General features: G+C 37.4%; 1 pseudogene; it reads right to left on the bottom strand.

The window, feature by feature from the left end:
* Positions 1-1,701: 1,701 nt before the first annotated feature.
* LOC131033537 (tryptophan N-monooxygenase CYP79A68-like) lies at positions 1,702-3,606 on the bottom strand (annotated as a pseudogene).
* Between the last annotated feature and the right edge of the window lie 19,554 nt (positions 3,607-23,160).

The following is a 23,160-nucleotide window of genomic DNA, read 5'->3' as shown; positions in this document are numbered from 1 at the left end:
TGAATACTAGTGAAATATTGTAGTGAGTGTGGTGCAACGTAACTGCCTAAGTCATCCAAGGAGTTGCTAGATTTTTTTTGATGTGCTAGAGATGATGGTTATTATTTTAATAAAAATAATTGTTTAAATGAGAAGTGTTTACAATGTGGTGGGTTTTCAAAGTTTGTATCATGTTTTCATGAGGGCAGCAAGCATGAATTTTTGAGTTTGTAACAAAATAAATTAGTTTTGTTGATTCTAAATTAGATTTTATTTTATTTTTTTTAATAAGTATGCTTGAGGCATAGCCACAAGTCTCTATGGTTGGATGAGAAATTCAAGATGTGAAATGACACTTTTTTACTAGTAATATTATATCCATGGTCGATTATGTAGAAACTACACATTGCAATGACAAAATGAGGTATAATATCAATATTATAATTCCACTCAGGTAGCTATTTTTGAGCACATCACATATGGACATGCACATGATAGTACAAAAGAGGACAAGAGGATAATCAAGCAGTACCAATTTTACATATGTGACAATGGATCTCGTTCATTTGAGTATATGCAACATTGTTTTCCCTTTTTTAGTTTCATATAGGAAAAAATATTGCACTAGGTTGGCATCTTATTTGTTCAGATAACTCCACAAGTCAATTCAAGAATTCTTATATGTTTTATTACTTGATTAGAATGCATGTAGAGAGGGGTGTACCTCATATATGGATTTTTTTTTAAGTTGGGCATGGAAAAGGGGAACATAACAAAGTAGATAAATATACTTGATTGTTGAGGAAAAAACTTAATATCAATTTGTTGAGAATCTATCATCAAGTGTTATCTTTAATAAATATTATAATTTAATTTATTAGTGAGATGCATAATTAGTGGGATAAGTTGTTTGTGGAGGACATAAACTTCCATGGAAAATTGAACTACAAAAAAATTATAGTCATGTTTCAAGAAAGACTACAAGACTATCTAAAATAGTTTTCACATATTGAGCAACATATAAATGAGTTGAGAATAGTAGGAGACCAAAGGATAATATTAGTATTAAGGACAAATTCTGATTTTGAGCTTTTTGCTAGCTAATATTCTAGAGCAATGATCAAGTGGTAAATTATGTTCAAGAACACAGAGTTTTCATTAAGGTCATGTCACATTTAATGTCAAGATTCCAATTTATCTTTGTTAATGTATTATTACAAAGTAGTAAGGTCAATTTTGAGTCTTGACAAGCTATATGTTGTTAGTACTATGTATCTATATTTCTAACATTGAAGGAAAATAGATAATTGTATTGTTATCCTTAGTTGATAATTCAATAATACTACATCTCATTATACTAATGCAATGTAACTATTCTCACTACCAATTATAAGTATTTAAAAGTGATGATATGTTTGAGTTCACACAAAAAGTTCTTCTCTCCTTGAACTACAACTAATAAGAGGGTGTTTGAAATTGTTTTATGTGTAGCTAGTGGATAGATGTATGTAATTCAACGCTTACCTTTTCATTAAAATAATTAATATATTAAACTATTAATTTTCTGCTATTTATTAAATTATTGAGTGATTTGTTGTAACGTATATAATAACCTTCATTAAGAAATAAGTAAAATTCAATGTAGAAAACTTAATACTCGATTTAATAGAGATAGAACATTAAAATTTCAAACTGCATAAACATAAATCGTAATACATTAAATTAAACTATAATTGATGGAACATTCCAATATCTTAAACTACATAAACCTAAATCCCACACTAGATGTTTGGAATGAATATATGGAACATAACTGTGATCTAAAATATTTAAACTGGCGAACGTAAAGGGCCAAATATATGGATAGAGGTGGTGAGGAAGGCGAGGGGTCGCGACTGAATGGAGAGGGGTGGCCATCAACAGATCATCCGGACCTTCTTGAAGGTGAATGGGTGCCACGGAAGCAGTGGACCAGTGGAAGCAGTGAAGCAGGCGGGCCAAGAGCATGATTGTCATTGAAGTTCCCACAGCAACTCCCATGCATCCCCGCCTTCCCGTGCTGAAAGAAAGGAGGCGTAGTTGAGGGTCGCTCAGCTCAACACTACCATCCTTCATAAAAAGATCGGGACATTAGTGCAGAGGGTCTTCCCATACGCAAGGGTTACGCCCCAATCCCACACGGCTCAGTATTACGTGGCTGCCCTTGGGAATGTGCTACCCACCCACTGTGGTGTCCTCCATCGACATGTGAGGAACGTTGAAAGGTACTACCGGATGCAAACGCAGCGACTCCTTTGCACACGCCTTCACGTACACCAGCTTCATAAGGTCTGACTCTTCTACCTACCAATATTTGCCAACTGCTCTGTTGATCTTCTCCACGGCTTTCTGCATTATCTCCGGCTGCAACAGCATCTCTGCTAAAGCCCATTGTACAGCACTCGACGAATTATAGACTGTTGCCAGTGTCAATTCCTGCACATAATTAGATTAGCGTCACTTTGATTCAAATGTTTAGATGATTATTGTATTTCAAATATGGACACACTAAGTAATAATAATTACCGACGCTTGAGATTTGATCTCCTCCAAGCTGAGCAATGGGGTGCCGTCTGAGGAGTCTTTTATAGAAATCACGACGTCCAACAAGTCTTGCTGTTCCTCTAAAGAGGTACATGCGCGCCTCAAACGAAATCTTTCTTCGATGAGTGGTGTGTGATATTTGTCTATGATCTGGATGGCTTTTTTCATGGCTCTCGCATTGCCTCCGATGTCAAGCCACCTCAAACACGGCATGCAATCCGAGACGGACATATTAAACAAAAGGGACAACGCCTTGAATGCTACTTCTACGTACTTTTCATCCTCTGCACCGGGGCCTCCATCCTTATTAGCACTTCCATTTCCAAAGAAGCGCCTGTTAAAGATGAGTTTTTTAATCATATTTGCGCTGTAATGCCTCACAGCACTTCTTATATTGATTAAAGCGTTGGGTTGTGCTTGAGATTGAGCTGTACATTGGTTCCATATCCAATGGATCAGATTGTCTGCCTCCTCCATCCTCTTGGCATGCAACGACTTAAAGCGTGAAGCATTCAACACCTCCGACGCAAGCGCACGCCGTATTTTCTTCCACTGATCTCCCCAGGGAGCCAGTGCAGTGGATAGAAATCCTCTGCTGGTGAAGGGGCGAGAAGCAAATAGAGCGTCGTTTTTATGAAGGAACTCTCTTGCTATTTCAGGGCTATTAACAGCAATGACATGGACGCTTCGTAGACGAACGCAAGGGATTGGGGTAGCATAGCTGTGGAGGAGAGAGTGAACCCACTTATAACCGGGTCCATTGTACAGCAGCTCGGGAATATTGCCAAGCAGTGGCCAGGGTTGCGGCCCTGAAGGCAAAGTCATAGAACTTTTCTGTGTTGAAGACTTCATAAAACGGAAAATGATTACAGATGTAATGACAAGAATGACAAGAGTGGGAAAGATGGCTATGGTGGGACTCAACAACAGCGCTGCGAAATCAGTATGGATCTGATCGTGTACAACCTTGTTTCGTCCATTCCATAAAATTGCAATAGAAGACAACGAAGTAGAAGAGGCATTCAAGCTAGAAGTGTTCGCCATCTAATGCAAAGAGAAGGAAGACCCTGCTTCGCTCGATTATCACCAATCAAAGACGAGCTTTACTCTAAGGCGGGATTTGCTTTGTGAATTAAGTGCTTGCCATTCGTCTAGTATTTATAGGCTAAGTTTTACTCTCAGACAGCTTCTTAGAGGAGATTCATATTTTACGTGTGCTTAGCCCTCCAATGAAATGCACCGAAAAATGGGAGGAATGAATCTTCACGTTTGTCATTTGGGTCAGTATTGACGTGAGTGGTCATCAGCGATGCCGATACCATCGGGAAATTCGAAAGGGGGACCATTGTTGCCGCGTCGCATCCTCTCACGAGCTCACGAAGTGAAAGCGATGCATATTGTCCACGTTTGAATTGGTGTTATTTTTGGGCCAAACAGGTAGTGGAGAAAACGAGAAGAGTTCTAAAACGAGGAGGTCTGTGTCTCTTGTATAGGCAAAATAGTGAAAATAGAGAAACATTGGAAGGTAATATATTTACAGTGGTGTTATCTTTGGTGTGAAAACAGTTAGGGAAAAAATGGAAAGAGTTTTAAAAAGAGAAGGTTTGGAAAGGAAAATATTTGAAGATAAGATATCTGCGGTCTTATAGAGGGGCTCAAACTTCTATTTTTAGGAGTAGGGGTGTAATGTCCCGTCAAGAAATCTTAAGGGATACAACTACGAACACTTGAAAAGAGTGTTTTATATATATATATATATATATATATAATTAGAACACATACACTTAAATCTTTTAACCATTAGAATCTTAATTACACTAATCAATTATTGTTTATACTTTGAACGAGATAACAATAATATTAGTACACTTCATTCATATTAACACATTCAATTACATTACAACAATGATTTAATTAAAGATAGAATTTCTGACATCTAACTTACATCATAGTACATTTCTTTTACATTGCAAGGATAACTTAGTATTACAATTGCACTTAATACATCACGTCTCATAAAAATTACATAATGATTACATCAAATTACAACTACCATGAAGGCATACATATAACAAATGATACAACTGACCACACAAGGATCCAAGAGATACAAATATGATCCAATGATACAAAGAAGATCCAACTAGTACAATGGAATGAAATGAAGCCAAGAGAAACATCTGGAGCACCTGCGAAGCTAACCTCTTGCAAGAAGGCACAAACAAAATACCCAATGGAAAGTGGCACTACCACCTGACCATGTGGCCCAAAAAGGAATCAACCCTCCATACTAGGAGATAGTACTAAGGCCCTCAAGAAAGCCACAACAAAGCATCACATGGTCTAACATGAACATCAAGTACTCATACAATGCATAAGCATACCAATAAGACTCCCACAAGAGTGTTCCAAGTAAAGCCAACACATGACGACACACTAGTGAACATAAGGGAAGAGTTTCATCGCATAGCTGGTATGGGTTATCTTGGAAAACCTCCATAGGCCCAGACCACCATCTTAGGTTGTCCTGGTAGCCTCTCCAGAACCCCTGACCCCCATCCATGACTCACGCGGACCCAAAAAAACTTTCATGCGGACAAGGTAGTTGGATTGCCATTCCAGACCTTCACACTGCATCCCGAGTCTGTACTAGCACTCAACTATGAGCGAGGCACAATTAATCTTGATTAGTGTTTGAAACCCAAACCTAGTTAATTAATTATGTTATCACTTGTTACACAACTTCCAAGGGTTTATCCTGGTAGCCACTTTGGGCTCTGATCCCCACTTAGAAGCCACTCTTCCTTATGACACTACACAACCTCCAAAGAACCCCAAGGCAAAACACAAAGGCCAACTAACACATGAAGTTAACAAAAAAATAACACTGAAGAACAACTTGATTATACAAACCTTCTACCAAGGTTAAATCGCTGGGGGTGTGAAACGAACAACAAATCTATCCACATGACAAGACCAAAACCTAAAATAAAGCAAGTACAACCACAATCAAAACTTAACCAGATCAACTTGTATGATAGACTTACACTCAACAACATGCCATCATGACACGAAAATGACTCATTCAAATCAACACCAAAATCCACCAATCAATGTAAATAATAAAAAGAGTACACTTGCACTTTAAACACATCCATGTTAAGGAATCATAACGAGTACTCAAAATATAATTAAAAGCTAATGTTCTCTAATTGCAACACTTTCAATAACCAACTCTTTCATTATAAGAAAATCCACAATAGGGGATAACACAAAAAGATGGTCTAAGTAAACATACACCCAAATAAACTTGCTCAATACTTGATTTAAAAACCATACACCCCAAAAATAAAACACTTGTAAGCTATTAAGCTATCATTTAAACAAATATAAATCTTTCAATTAAAGCCAATTTGGCTATAAGAAATCCGATTTGCATTCAAATTCAAGTTAATGAAAATAATATTTAAAATAAATTTGTAAACTAAATTTAATATTTAAATCAAAATAAACCTTTTCAGTTAAAAATCACATTTACTAAACTTAATTGATTGATAAACCTATAGCCTTTATTTTCATAAAATAATTTACAATTGTGTCAAATCAATCTTTAACATTTAATTCTTACTTCTAATTTCAAAATACATATTACACACACACACACACACATATATTTATTTATGCTTTTCAAAATCTGATAGTTTTACCAACTTGAACTTTCCGATTTCTTTTAATTTTTTTAAAATATTTTCATCATCTAAAAATTCAATATATATATATATATATATATAACCCATATTGAAATGCTACCATGTAGACTAGAGGGGAGGTGCCTGTGGGACATGGCTCCCCCATAACCCATGGCTGTGGGTGGCCATGGTGTCGCTGCCATAGCCACCGTGACCCCCCCATAGAGTGGGGAAGCAATGACTCCCCATCCATGGGGACGTGGTGCCCACGACAACACCGCCCTCGGAATAATATTTTAAAATATATATATTTTTTAGACAAAATCAACCCCAAATACAAATTAGTAAAAATTTTACCAGCAGCAGAAAAAAAAAGACCCAATAAATTAATTTTACCAGTAACAAAATGAAAACCCAGCACATTTAAAAACATAAATTTTCCTTTTGACAATAATCTTATTTTTGAAAACACAACATAGGGTATGTAATTGTTTCTTCCAAATTCTGTTTTTTTTAGCAATTTCAAGACACACCCAAATTCTCAGGGTTGCCCAAAATAGAAAATTTTGGTAGTATAACCACCCCCACCCCCACCCCCACCCCCCCCTCGCCCCGCCCATTTGGAAATAATGGAGAAATTAAATCTAACAAACAACATAGAGAGAAAACTACAAATTTAATTCCTTTTTCAAAAACAAAACACACAATAACTACAGAGGTTTGAATTTCCCAAAATTTACCAAAAATGGAAAGTTTAAAACACCAACTTGGTAAGCTTTCCAGGAACAATTTGTAGAAGAGAAATCATCCAACTACAAACCAAATTCTCCAACCACAAACTTTTCTAGCCAAAATCACGCACAGAGACTTCCAGAAATTTTTTTCCCCAAATGCCAGATCATAAATTTGGAAGAAATTTTTCGCATTATAAAGTATTTCCTTTTCACCAAAATATCTTTGAGGTCATATTTCAATTTACAAATGAAAAATAGAAATTTCAATTTCTTTCCAAAGTAATCCCCCTTTTTTAAAAAAAAAAAAGTAAAAAATATGACTTTTATAAATACACAAGGCATAAAAATAAGCCCACTATATGATAAATTTTAAACAATGACTTAAATCAATCATCTTGGCATGCTTGCATTATTAATTTTACCATAAAAAGGTACCCATAATAATCTATCCCCATTTAATTTATAAAAAAAATTCACATAAAACAACACTAGAAGAATAAAGAATAAATAAAGTCACAAAACATATAACATGCAAAAATCAACTTAACAAAATAAGGACATGACCCACATACCAAAGCTGAAATGATGGCCTACTTGACGATTCAACAGGGCAAACAAAAGACTGATGACACTCACAAACAATCAAGTCTAGGGATGACAATAGGGCCTTAAAACTATCTCCTCCAGTTCCATCAGGTTAATTAGGTACGCTCAGACCTATCAAGCTAGGTGGAGTCGATACCTTGTACTTGCAATTTCCTGCATCACTGAACCATGCATACATATATATTCACAAATATAGTAAACACATCGGTGAAGGAGAATCATGATTTTCCGTGTCTCACCAAAATGAGTGATGGAAAATCATCTCCTCCCACCCCATACACTTCCACACAACATGACAACATATACATAAATTAGCTTGGAAATGATGAAAATGTGTTAGTTTTTCATTAGTAACACCTAAATAAACTTAATATTTTATTATTTATAAAATATGATCATAAGTAGAGTTTACAACTACACATCAATAAGCAATAATGCATAATCATTTTCACCAAATCACACTCCAAAGCATCATACCAGAATAACACATCATAATCACAATAAATCAACCATCCACGTAAGCCATTGAAAAGTCAAAAAGGGTCTAATTAGGGTAGGGGTAGTACATTCTCCCCTCTAGGGTTGGACTTACTCTTGGAAGTTGCAAGGCTAGGATGGAACAACAAGGACACCCATATCATCGCTCTCACATAACATAACCCAAAATCTTAACTTAACTTAAAAAGAATGCAATCAACAAAATCAATATACTAATGAATTGAAATCAACATCCCAAATCGACTATATTAACATAAACATTTCCTGCATTTTCTAAATCAAATAGTTAACATTGAACAATCTTCCTTTTGCGTTCCTTAATCATAGAAATCAATGTGTTAAAAGAGTTACAACAAGATGTACCTTCTTTAATTATCTAGGTTAACATACTAACATCATTATTCAGTTTCAAGGACAAATACCAAATTCATGATTTCCGAAGGATGCTGGAAAATTATACCTTCCTGACTTTGGCTTCTAATCTATTGAGCAACTTCTTCAGCTCCAACCCCATTATCAATTAGGGATGTCGACGAGTGTTGGGGAATGGGAGAAATATAAGGTTCTGGGAAGATTGGTGGATGGTAGAGGGTCCATTGTCTGAATCTTTGTGGGCTTCTCAACTCAAAGAAAAATGCACTAGTTTGATTAGAACCTGGGTGGCAAATTATATCACTGATGGAGGTTGGGTTGACCTCATTATCTTTGATGTTTTTCTGGAGCCTTTGCATTCTTGGCTCAATTTGATCCTCATCCCCTCCTCTCAGGTGGAGGACTCGGTCATTTGGAATGGATCTACTTCTCGGCATTTCATGGTAGTGGATGCTTTTAGGATCATTACCAAGTCTTTTACACCTACCCACTTGTGGGAAGGAGTTTAAAATAAACTCTTAATTTCCAAAACTAGTATCTTCTTCTAGTTTTTCATGCAAAACAATATTTCTACAACTGATAATTTGTGTAAATGTGAGACCCCCATCACTAATAAATGTTTTTTATGTAAAGAAGATGCTGAAAATGTTGGTCATTTTCTCTTACATTGTTCCTTTGCCAGGGATATCTGGGCTTTCTTTCTTAGTTTGTGAAATTTTAATTGGGTCCCTCCTGATTTTATACAACACTTTTGGTGCCAATGAAAGTGCCCCTATGGTAACTAGGTAATTGGTATTTTGTGGAACTTATCCCTACCTCATATTGCCTAGGGTATATGGAAGGAAAGAAATAATAGGGTTTTTAGAGGTATGTAGTCCACTGCTCAAGTGGTGGCAATCAGAATAAGAAACATTATTAAGGAAAACTTTCTTAATTATTGTCCTAGTAGGAAAAATAATCCTCCACTTGACTCTAAGTAGGAGGAATGGGATACTATCAAAAGATGGTAGATATGCTGGGATATATTTGTTCCAGTCTATAAAATTAAACACAACAGAGTGAATGTGTCTTGGCATCGACCCCCTCCGGGGTGGATCAAAATCAATATTGATGGGGCAGCCAAGGGAAATCCTGGGCCAGTAGGTTGTGGGGGAGTGGTGAGGAATCATTTGGGTTTGCTGGTCTCCGTAGTTGCACTCCCTTTGGGCACCTAGACTAACCATTATGGAGAGGCTAGCATTGCCTACATAGGTCTACACATGGCTAGCAAGGAAGCCTTTAGATGGGTCTAGTTGGAAAGTGACTTGCTTAATATTGTGGATTGCATTAGGGGTAGTACTGAGCCTAGCTAGACTATTTTGAACCTGGTTAAGGATTTCCTTGAAATGATTGATGACTAGGAGGAGTTCAAGATCTCGCACATTTTCTGGGAAGGAAATATACTGGTGAATCATGTGGCCAACTTGGTTGTTGATAATGTGGCGATTAAATGATGGAGGGGAAGGGAAACCTTCTTGAAAACTCTATATGACTTGGCAAGAAATGATGTCGATATCTTTGGCCTTACAAATGACTTGGCAAGAAATGATGTCGATATCTTTGGCCTTACAAATGACTTTAATGCTGAAAGTTTGTGATGGGAAGAGAGCCATTGGGATGGTATTTCAAATTATTACCACTTTGAGAAGTTCTAGAACTTTGAGTTTGCCATGTTTCTAGTTTTGCATCTAGAGTGTACCTACCTGGAGTGCTTGAGTAACAGAATGGGAGGGGACAAGAATAGGCATGAACCCATGACCTATATTAAGTGGCAAATAAATAAGGAAGTCTGGGAGGAAATTTGTGATGGTGGGATGGTTCCCTATCTGGAGAGACATCATGGTAGTTCTCCCTTGGTTACTGAAATATTTATCAAAGGTTGGAATAAGGGTGTGTTGGCTATGTATGTGGCGAAATTCCAAGTTCACGAAACTCTACTTGCCATTGTTACTAGTCTTGATATGGAGGGCAGGAAATTTTATAGAGAGAGGAAGTCCGATGAGGAGGTCATTGCTACTTTTTTTGAGAAGGTAAAAGAATGACATAGGGTGACAAAAATGGCAGACGACGAATACAACAAGAAAGAACTAAATTCCCTCTAGGCTCACATGGCAGAATTCATCATGAGGTATATCACTCTTGATGACAAATATGCTAGTATTTTCTCGTATCATTTAATAATCTTAAATCACTTTAGGCATGGTAAAATTATTTCTATCCCCTTCTATTTGGTTTCATTCTTAGAAAATAACTTAGCTAAATATGTTGAGAACCAGGATAATCCGATGCTTCATGAGGGGCTTATCATGTAAATAATGAAGTATGCCAAAGGCCATGAAGTGAAACCCTCCCCATGGATAAAACCCACATTTCTTATTTTAACCCTGAGGCGTAGTTTGTTTCTAACACGGAGATGGAAGAGGATGACAGTAGCACTACCTTGGATTAGTGTGATATCAAGGATTCAGAGGACCCTGAGTATAGACCGAAGAAATAAGGGGAGCCTATGGTGGCCCCAGGAACTAACAGTAGTAGAAAAACCAACCCTCCAAGGTGGGCGACAAGCAAATTTAAATCCAGTAGTTGGAAAATAAAAGACCTAGAGACCCCCTTCAGAAAGAAAAGAAAATTGACCAAGTCAAGTGGGAAAAAGACAAGGACCATGAGATTAGGTTAGATATTCCCATCAATGTGGATAATGAGAAACAAGGTACTGAGAATAAGGAGAAAGAAGGGGAGAAAAAGAGGGAGAAGAAGCTGGAAGACCAGATTTTGAAGGGCACTAGAGGCCAGTAAAAATGTTGGAAGTGGGTAGATAAGGAAATTGAAACTCTAAAACATGGAATTAAAGGAATTGTTGAACCTTCACAAACTCCCTTGGGCCTAGTAAAACTGAGAAAATCATTAGCATGATTCAGAAGACATCTTAGGATGTTGGAACTATGAAGATCTTGCATGAGCCCAGAATTGATAAGTTCGAGGAGTATGTGTATGACATCAAAGACATCCTAAATTATCTGGTGGAGATCAGCAGGGAGGAAATGAGTAACAATGCTAAAGGTTTGGAGAAAATCAATGCCATGATGGCCAACTATAAAACCAGACCCATAGCTAGTGAACCTCCCTTGGGGAAAAATAGAAAAAGAGTGCTTCAGAGGGTGGTTAGGGTGCTGTTGGTGGGAAGACTAGTTCAGGTCCCTGTACTGAGACTAGGAGGTGGAACTAGTAACAGGATACCTCTAGATTCATCATGGAGGATCTAGAGAAAATCAACAAGAATATTATTCAGAATAACATTGAGCTGTTGCACTCTCTCAGTTGAGTTCTTTTTCCTATTTTTTGGGTCTTTTCGTCTTATTTTTTGGCATTCATTCTATGTGGGGTTTATCCCCTATTTCTCTTTTGTTTAATGTCTTTTTGGCTGTTAGCCTTGTTCTGTAAAAATTTAGGTTTTAGGTCCCTATAAAACTTGTTTATCTCTATCAAAAACATCCTTATTCAGCTTCTAGTAACTACTATTTCAACATATATTCATACAAGAAAATATCTTATACATAATTCCTTATCCAAAACTATACTTATCATATTGTACAAAGCATCATAACTTATTCTATCCAAACATGAAAACATTTATTTTACATATATAAGAATCATAAAGATGATATTTGCATGTTTACTACAACATCCTGATTATACACACTTCCCTACATTACTAGGTTAGCCACAACATACTTTCAGAATTAACTCTAAAATTCAATCATAAGTAATATTTCATACTAACTCTAAGGTACATAATGCATACACATTGAATGACTAATGGTTCAGGGTGCAAAATCATATCAATAAAATCACCAAAACATAACTCCGAAGACAAGATACAGCCTCATACAAAAGAAGAAACAAGTATGATTACCTACATCCAACCATCTAAGGTCTACTTAATTCAATTAGAACCCATGTAAGCTTTTAAAAAACTCAACGAGGCAATAAGTTTATAGATCAAAAATATTTATCTAAAATTTATCACACAATATATTAGATTCAGTTCACACTTCTTCCTACCACATCTTATAATTCAGACTTTTACAAACCAATTTCATCAAAGAAGGTACACTTATTTCCTTAACTAATCTCATTATTTATTTAGTTACCTCATTATGCCTAGAATCACTCTTTGTGGTGTTCTCCCTTAACACACTATCAGAGGTTTAGTGAACATGATATATGTAATATTTAACACATAGCTAGGGATAGCCAATACAAACATTCAAAATGACCACCAGAGATCTCAAAAGAAGGTCACCTAAAAAATGATCGCCAAATATGATGATAAATAAGAAAAATGCTGATAGTTTCAAAAGTCAACCAAATGGAAAACATGACAAGTTTAAAATTTAAATAAAAAGGAATGAGAATTTAGTGGCCATTTCATCATAAGGAATTTAAAAAGAAAGTGCTAGCCCCTTAGCCACAAAACACAAGTCAAAAGACAGTCAAAACACTGTTGCAATAAAAACACAAAACAAAGTGACCGTTTTTAGCTGCTTCATAGGGAGTAACCACTACACCACATCCAAGATCATACATCCTGAGTGCATTAGAGAATGAATAATAGACACTAAGGCTATTAGACTAACTACTATACTTTAATACCATACAATCTTAATTCACAAGTGTCACCTTCCCAACATTATCGTTTATCCATATTACTAGACTTGCCAAATCGAATAAGGTAAGGAAGTAACATCATTTATAAATTTTCACTAACCAAACACAACATTCTTATAGTTCTTAACAATTACACAAATGTTTTGTGAAGCTAAGAATTCTATTTCACAATAAAATAGAATAATAAAAGATTAATTTCCTATTCCCACACACATTCTACATGCAGTGTTAAGATTATATTAATTAGTACTCCTTCCCCATCATGATCTATCAACATATAAATTATATGGTTTACCTATAGAATATATGAAAAAAGTATTCCATTTACCTACTTACTCAACATGGTGCACTAATAGACAAAACAAAACACTTTGGTTTTCAATGCAAAATGAAACAAATATTCCTTAGTACATGCCTCATCAAATTCGTTGAAAACAATCAATTATTTCTATTTAATATTTTTCAACTACATAATTTAATATAATTTCTATAAATCTTCATAACTAGATAGAGAGAGAAGGAAAATAACTTTTGATAGTCAATCACTTCATACATATGCATGTAAACTAACAAGTTCACACAAGTATGGCTTAAATTTCTCCCTATATGCCTATCATCTTTATTGTAGTATTTGTTTTTTCTATTTCACTACAATATAAAAGAATACAAATTGGCTTATCATGATATTTCCTTACATTAAATATTCCACTAATATCTTAGTTTCTAGATGAGAATAATAAATTACAATCTTTCCTTACATGCTAACTTTATAGCAAAACCACTCACTACTATTAATTGATAAAAACACATCATTAACTATGAACATTCGTTGAATGTCAAAACATGAAGAGATGATGGAAAATTGAAATCACCCATTAACTAATATAGGGTTATGTAGGCACATAGAAAATATTCTACATTTACACATCCTATTTATACAAAGTCAATTTGATATGCCCATTGTAATTAAATTATTATACTATTCTTACAGTTCATTATTCGAGTTGGTTATGTAAAACACAATGAAATCTTTAATGAAAACATATCCAATCCCCTCCTATACCACTATAACATGATCTTGTTACCCATCCAAGATATCTTCTAACGTTCAAGTACACACTAACCTCTCCAAGGTTCACATAAGGGTTTTAGGAAATCACAATATTTCTTCACAACAAGAAGACATACATATCCATAAGTACACAAAATACAAATATTTTAATTTCTAGAGAGGAGGAAGAGATACATCTAATTCACAATGAGTATGAACTCAACATTTTCTATACAAGCTCTCATAATTATGACACTAAATACAATTATAAGTATAACACAAGCACGGTATAGTACTTTCAGACTTAAGACAATGCATTCAACCTATTAAGCTAATCTAAATACTATAACATCAATTAAGAAGGTACATCCAATTATCTCTGAAAATGAGAGTAAGTGTAGACCTAAAAATCTTATAATAAAACAATGCACATATAATCACACAACAAGCACTAATCATCAATCGGGAAGAGAAATAACTGAATACACATGTTACACTCGCTTTGGGTTTTTAGAAATGGTGAGTAAATAAATAGAGCACGAAACATCTAAGGTCTTCAAGATCCCAAAATTTAGTCACAAGCATACAACAGAGAGACAAGCATTCAATGAAATGACTATATACTACACACCAACTAAGGACACAAGTTAAACTAGAGATCTCAGTGTTTGCAAACCTTGGCTATGATACCAAGTGTAATGCCCCACCAAGAAACCCTAAAGGATACAACTACAAACACTCGAAAAGAGTGCAAAATATATACTTTTTTAAATAATTAAAAGACATAAACGTAAAATTTAAACATTAAAATAGAATTTGCACATGCAGAAGACTTAACTCAAACTCCTAAAGGGTTTCCCAACGTGAATTACTTAATTAAATTAATCTTTCCTTAAGGCCAACTAATCCACTTAAGAAATATATTTAACCATTAGAATCTTAATTATACAAATCAATGATTGTTTATACTTTGAACGAGATAACAATAACATTACTGAACTTCACTCATATTAGCACAATCAATTACATTACAAAAATGATTTAAATAAAGATAGAATTTCTCACATCTAACTTACATCATAGTACATTTCTTTTATATTGGAAGGATAACTTAGTGTTACAATTGCACTTAATTCATCAAGTCTCATAAAAATTACTTAATGATTACATCAAATTACAACTGTTGTGAATTTATACATATAATAAATGATACAACCGACCACATAAGGTTCCAAGAGATACAAATATGATCCAAGGAAACAAAGAGGATCCAACTGGTACAATCGAATGAAATCAATCCAAGAGAAACATCTAGAGAACTTGCGAAGCTAACCTCTCGCAAGAAGGCACGAAAAAAATACCCAATGGAAAGTGGCACTACCACTTGACCATGTGGCTCAAAAAGGATACACCCCTCTATGCTAGGATGTAGTACTAAGGCCCACAACAAAGCTACAACAAAGAATCACATGGTCTAACATGAACATCAGGTACTCACACAATGCATAATCATACAAATAAGACTCCCACAAGAGTGCTCCAAGTAAAGACAACACATGACTACACACTAGTGAACATAAGGGAAGAGTGTCATCACATAGCTAGTATGGGTTATCCTTGCAGGGCTCAATAGGCCCCAAACCCCATCCTGGGTTATCTTGGTAGCCTCTCTCGAACCCCCGGCCCCCATCCATGAATCATGTGGACCTAACAAACCTTTCATGATGACAATATAGTTGGTTTGACATTCCAAGCCTTCCTACTGCATCCTGAGTCTGTACTAGCACTCAACCATGAGTGGGGCACAATTAATCTTAATTAGTGTTTGAAACTCAAACCTTGTTAATTAATTAAGTTATCACTTATTACAAAACTTTCAAGGGTTTATCTTGGTAGCCACTTTGGGCCTCAACCCTCACTTAGAAGATACTCTTCCTTATGACACTACACAACCTCCAAAAACCCCCAAGGCAAATCACAAAAGATAAATAACACATGGAGTTAAAAAAAATGACACTGAAGAATAACTTGATTATACAGACTTTCTACCAAGGTTAAACCACTGCAAGTATGAAATGGACAACTAATCTATCCACAAGAAAAGACAAAAACCGAAAATAAAGCAAGTATGACCACAATCAAAACTTAACCAGATCAACTTGCACGATAGACTTACACTCAACAACAAGCCATCATGACGTGAAAAATGACTCATTAAAATCAACACCAAAATCCACCACTCAATGTAAATACTAAAAAGGGTACACTTGCACTCTAAACACATCCATGTTAAGGAATTATAACGAGTACTCAAAGTATAATTAAAAGCTAATGTTCTCTAATTGCAGCACTTCCAATAACTGACTCTTTCATTATAAGAAAATTCACAATAGGGGATAATGCAAAAATCTAAGTAAATATACATGCAAATAAACTTTCTCAATAATTGATTTAAAAATAATACACCCCCAAAAAAAAAACACTTGTAAGCTATTAAGCTATCATTTAAACAAATATAAATCTTTCAATTAAAGACAATTTGGCTATAACAAATCCCATTTGCATTCAAATTCAAGTTAATGAAAATAATATTTAAAATACATTTGAAAACTAAATTCAATATTTAAATTAAATTAAACCTTTTCAATTAAAAATCACATCTACTAAACCTAATTGATGGCTAATCCTATAGCCTTTATTTTCACAAAATAATTTATGATTGTGTCCAATCAATCTTTAACATTTAATTCTTATTGCTAATTTCAATATATATATACTGATATATATTCATTTATGCATTTCAAAATTTGATATTTTTACCAAGTTGAAAATATCCCATATATATATATATATATATATATATATATATATATATATATATATATATATATATATATATATATATATATATATATATATATATATATATATATATATATGTATGCATATATATATATACATATATATATGTATATATGTATGTATATATGTATATATATATATACATATATATATATGTATATATATGTATGTATATATATATGTATGTATATATATATACATATATATATATGTATATATATGTATGTAGATATATATACATATATATATGTATGTATATATATCTACATACATATATATACATATATATATATGTATATATATATACATACATATATATATACATACATATATACATATATATATGTATATATATATATACATACATACATACTTTTGCTGGGAATAATCATTATGTCATGTTGTCATATTATGTTATGTTGTCATCGATAATTATGAGTTTTGGTAGTTAGTTAGTTGTCTCGAAGGGCAGTTGGATGCGACGGTTGGTCGCACCCATTCGGGTATTATATATTGCATATCTTTCCTTCGAAGTAGTATCATGATAGTCATATCTGGGTTTAATGATATAAGAACTTGATGTACATGGACTGTTGAATTAATATAGAAACTGGTTCTTTAATATATTTCCATTATGTTCTGTGCATTTACTTTCTCATGGAAAACATTTGGTGTCGTTGCCTAGGCATACTCGGGAAAGGAAGGAGCGGATGGTGCATAGACACAATGGGCCTAACTGTCAGTGAGATTAACCGAGAGGCCGACGACACACAAACAAAACTCTATGATGGAGAGGACACTGCAATGAGGGAATTCTCAATCCTGCTTCAGGTGGCCATCGAGACCTACGTCCGAAGAGAGGCCACGGAGGCTAAAGTCCCAACAAGTGTCGTGTGGACTGCACTGGAAGTTAGCCCCTCAGTGAATCGGTAAATGAACCACCTCCCCCAATTTTTTGTACAGGCATCACTGGCACAATGAACCCTCTTGGAGGAGATTTCCCATGAGGAGTGACGCCAATAGGTCCTCCGACAGTACGAAGAAAACAATCGTAGTTGGGACACAGAGTGTGATAGTAAGAGGCAAAGGGGAAATTGAACCCTGTAATAATCTTGGCACAATGTTGACATAAATTGTGGCTAAAAGGGAAAATAGTTAAAGTTTTTTTTTTTGTGTGTACATGGCATGTGCTTGCTATGTATGGAAGTGATTTATTCCCAATATACTAAATAAGGACAAAAGTAAAAAGATACGAAGTGATGAAAGGGAAGTGGCACAAAGAGCATTAAATCTCATACAACAAATAGAATGAAGGTGAAGGCTAAGGCTGCTTGATGAGGGACGACCAGCCAAGGGGTTGCTCGAAGGGAACCCAAGAGGTGACATAGAGGTTGTGGAGGCAGAGATAGACAAAGAGAATTACACTCTCTACACTATCGTAGGGTTGCCTGAAGGGAACCTAGGAGTCATGGAGGATGCCGAAGGAGAACTCTACAGTTTGCCAGAATACTACTATAGGGTAAGAAGTCATGAAGAGTTGGTGCAACAAACAAGGCGAAGTCTAAAACTGATCGATGCTACTAGAGACCTACTAAAGAACTTGTCCATTTCAGAGGACAACTAGAGGGAGATGACCGAAGGTGACGGTACAACCAATGATGTCGAGGGAGCACAAGGGTACCGTACGAGAGGGAATTTGTTCGGTTTGGGGTCAACAACCTTCTCCGGAGGATCCACGAGTGGAGGGTCAGGTGCAGGAGGCAGAGGAGGAGGATCACCAAGTACAAGCACACAAGGCACCAGAGGAGCGAGACCCAGTGGTGGGATGGAAAGTAAGCAGAAGCTACTAAAGTTTAACGACGATGGGAAGAAAGATCCCGTTTGCCATTGCTACACTTGCGAAACCATATGGTCACTGAATGATGTTACTGACCAGGATGAATGGGTAACACAATTTCTAGCAACATTAAGGGGAGTGGCCATCGACTAGTACTCTGATATGGATAAGACCAAAGTCGCCATATGGCCCAACCTAAAGAGGGAGTTCAATATAGGGTTTTGCCTCCTCAGAGATGACAATTAAATAGTAGCCGAAATCTATGGCACAAAGTAGAACAAGAACGAGAATGTCCAAGGCTATAGTCGATAGCTCAAGGAACTATTGGGGAAAATGGAGAGTCAACCAGCGGATGGGTTGAAAAAGAGATGGTTCATGGAGGGACTGAAACACTCCATTTGAAAGAAGATGAAAATTGTTCCACTAACCTTGTACGATGATACATATAATAGAGTGATGGATCTCGAGAGCGAGACCAAGACATCTGAGAAGAAAAAGAAGAAGGATAGCTCATCTGAGGATGATGACTCTTCCAAGGGAAGCAATAGCGATGGCGAGTTCGGCAAAAAGGTGCAAGCCCTGCTGAAGGACATGCCAAGGATGATGAAAGAGCTGAAGGTTCTGAATAGAGGTCTGAGCAAGACCGACGAAGGGGAGCTTTGGTGCATGGAATGTAAAATGGATGGTCACATGAAATGCTCCTACCCAAAGAAGGCCTATTGTGATATATGTCAGTTGATGGGACCTCCCATTAGGGAATGCCCCTACAACATGAAAATACGAAACCAACAAGTATTGCTTACGCAGGGACAACCAAATACATCTAGCGGTACCGTCAGCTCCTAGGTGAACAACAATGCAACATCGGGAGGATGAAACAACAATAACAACAATAACAATACAAGGAGCCAGATCCAATATGACTCCAAAGGCCGACCGATGATACAATGCAGAGCGTGCAGCCAGTGGGGGCACTTCACCCGAGACTGCCTAAAGGGAGAGGCCACGCAATATTTGTGCAAATGGTGCGGACTGGGAGACCACGAAGATGCCATCTCCTTGAATTCTGGCATCAACTTGCTCAATATCGAGGAAACCAAAGAAGAGGAAGTGTTGGTTGTAACCCGCGCCCAAGCTAGACAAGCAATGTGCCCAAACCTGGAAACGGAGAAGCGAAGGGTACGGGAAGAAATCGAGAAAGAGATATGAGAGGGGGCAAAGGCGAAGGGTATAGTGGGTACTTGCGATCGACAAGAGGTAGAGGAGGCTATACTAAATCAAATTTTAAAAATGGAGGTGCTTGTGAAGGTACATGACCTCCTCCAAACGATGCCTCAATTACGAATGGTGTTGCTGAATAATCTCTCCCAACCACACACCAATACCAACCACCACATAGATGTTCTTGGGGGGTCTACAATAGACCCCATGCTACTGGTAGTTAACACTAGAAGGAACCCGACCATTGTGGAGATGGGTATCCTTGGCACCATTCTAACCAATACCATTGTGGATGGTGGATTAGGAGTGAATGTTCTTCCAGAAGAAACCTAGCGAAAGTTGGGCAAGACGACGCTATGGCCATCTACATTCAATCTGCTAGGAGTAGATCAACATGGAATCAAACCCATTGGGACACTGATGGGCCAGCAAGTTACCATTGGGATGCAACCCTTCATACTGGACTTCATGGTAATCCCACTAAAGAAAAAAGGGTATGATGCGATCTTAGGGAGAGGGTGGTTGGTGGCAGCCAAGGCCACCCAAAACTAGAAGAAGAACACTCTATCTATGGAGAATGGAGGAAGGAAGTTTATCATAGACCTTGGGATGCAAGTGGTTAGTGAGGAATTGGCATCATCTTTGGAATCAGAGGGTGAAGGAGAAGGTGACCTGAGGGATGAAGGACGGGGCTGCAAGGAGCCCAATGACTAAGGGATTCTTAAACTAGGAGAGTGCTCTGAGGATGAGATAGGGTCATTGAATGAGCTCTTCCACTGGTAGATGGAGGATTACGAAATGTTCTAGAGCTACAGGCTTGAAGTAGAGGAAACAGAGCAAGTAACAGAGGAGGTGTACCTGCCAAGATACAGAGATTATTGGAAGGGAGATGCCCCAAACCTCGGTGACGTAGATAATCTAAAGATCATTCATGTTGGTAATGATTGGAACCCTGTGTGGAAGGCCGTAGCCTCTAAAATCTTTATTCTTCTTCTTCTTCTTATGTATAGGAAGGAGATCATGGTTCCTGTGGAATTTATGGTTCTAGGTCTTTGGATGGCCATTGAAAATAGACTTGCAATCAATGGGTCCAAATTGAAACCCTAGCATGAGAAGCGCGCTGGGGACTCAAGTGGCTAGAAGGACACCCAAGAATCCGAAGGGGGACCTGAGAGGATGGAAGGGGACTCGAGAGGCTGGGCATGTGACTCGAGAGGAACGTGACCAAAGAGGGAGACTCTCAGGCAAGGCAAACCGAGAAGGATGAAGGGCGATCCCAGAGACATGAGACCCGAGCCGAAGACTCTCCTGATAATTAAATTAGTAAATTGAAAAAAAAAACATAAAAGAAAAAAGGAAAAAATTGCTAGAACCACCATCGGGGGGCTACTGTATGGTGGAACCACCATGGGAGACCACCGTGCAGTGGGACACCATATAGTGGAACCACCACGGTCGACCACCATGTGGTGGGACACCATACAGTGAGGTCCCATATGGTGCACCACCATGCGGTGAGACCCCGTGTGGTGGGACACCGTACGGTGGACCACCATGCAGTGGGACCCCGTATGGTGCACCACTGTGCGATGAGGCCCTGTGTGGTCAGACACCATACGGTGCACCACCGTGCGGTGGGACCCCGTACGGTGCACCACCTTTGACGGAGGTCATTAGCCTAGGGTGGAACTCAGAGAGTATTCATCCACCATACGAGAGACCAATCACCGTGCAACACCAAGCTTTAGGGGACCCCAGTCGTCATATGGGTTCACTCCATCATCCGACAGATAACTTTTGTACGGGCTTGAGGCATTACAATCCATAGGCCTGAAGGAGCATGACAGAGATGGTTTAAAAGAGGGTGAAATAGAAAATACCATGGCATGGCAGGGATAAGATAAATGGTGGTGATGGGTGGTGATGGCACGTGAAAAAAAAATGACAACCAGATTTAAAATCATTCAATGGAGTCTGGAGCCAAGACACTAAAAAAATTTGAGTGGAGAAGAAGATTTTTGGCATCTTAAAATATCACAAAAATGATGTGCACCATGGACTTCCATGTGGTTCTGAAGGTTGTAAATTGGTGTTGGCGGCGGGGGCGCTGCCCCTCGACCCTGCTAGGGCGCTGCCCTAGACCCTACTGGGGCACTATCCGTAGACCCCTAGTTTATTTTTTTTTAGCTGCAATACACTTTTTGAGTTGGGCAAAGGCATCAGAGAAGTCACGGTAAGTGTTTGGGTTGTTCGACAATGTGACAAAGAAGCCTGAAGATAAGCATTGAGGGGGAAGCCATAAGCCGTAGAGGGAGATGAATTTGGAGGTTGCGAACAAACAGAGTTTGAAGGAAAGGCATTGCAAGAAAGTGAGGTCGTACGACACCAAGGAGTTATTCAGTTCAATTATCAGCCTTTGGGGAGTGTGATGGAGGATTTGAGGCATCTCCTAGCCTTTATGCCAGAAGGTTGTGGCCACTTCCAGGCATGAATGGTATGCTTTGAGGAACTCAGAGTATGTCTCAGCTAGACATGAGGTTGCCTTGGTGGATGCATAGAGGGCTCGGGAGGAGCTGACCACCAGGTTGGAGGCAGTAGTAGCGTGACACTTAGCTCAACGTACCTAGGAGTTGGATGCCAAGAGGGTAGCATGGGTGGCTATCTAGGACAAATTGGCTAGGGAGACAGTATCATTTGAGTAGCAGTTGGTGGAGGCTGAGACTAAAAAGTGTGTTTTGTAGACAAGTTTGGTTTAGGCACCGGAGGACTGTGATGTCAAGGAAAAGAAAAAGATCTCTTTGCAAAAGCAATAATGGTGACATCCACACTTGAGCATCAAATGGTAGTAGAAAAGGGTTTTTCAGGCAAGGACGTAGTAGGTGTATGGGTTCCAGGCTTGACTGGCGTCAGCAGTTCCTGTAGTTCTCTACCTTGGTTCTGTTTAATGTATCTCTATTCTGTATTAAGTCGTCTGGAGATGACTTATTTTCTTGGGGGGGATGATGTTGTTTGGAATAATCA

Source organism: Cryptomeria japonica, chromosome 1 (assembly GCF_030272615.1).
Source record: "Cryptomeria japonica chromosome 1, Sugi_1.0, whole genome shotgun sequence".
NCBI classification, from domain to species: domain Eukaryota; kingdom Viridiplantae; phylum Streptophyta; class Pinopsida; order Cupressales; family Cupressaceae; genus Cryptomeria; species Cryptomeria japonica.
The sequence above is the reverse complement of the archived record's forward strand: the minus strand, read 5'-3'. Positions and strand labels throughout refer to the sequence as shown.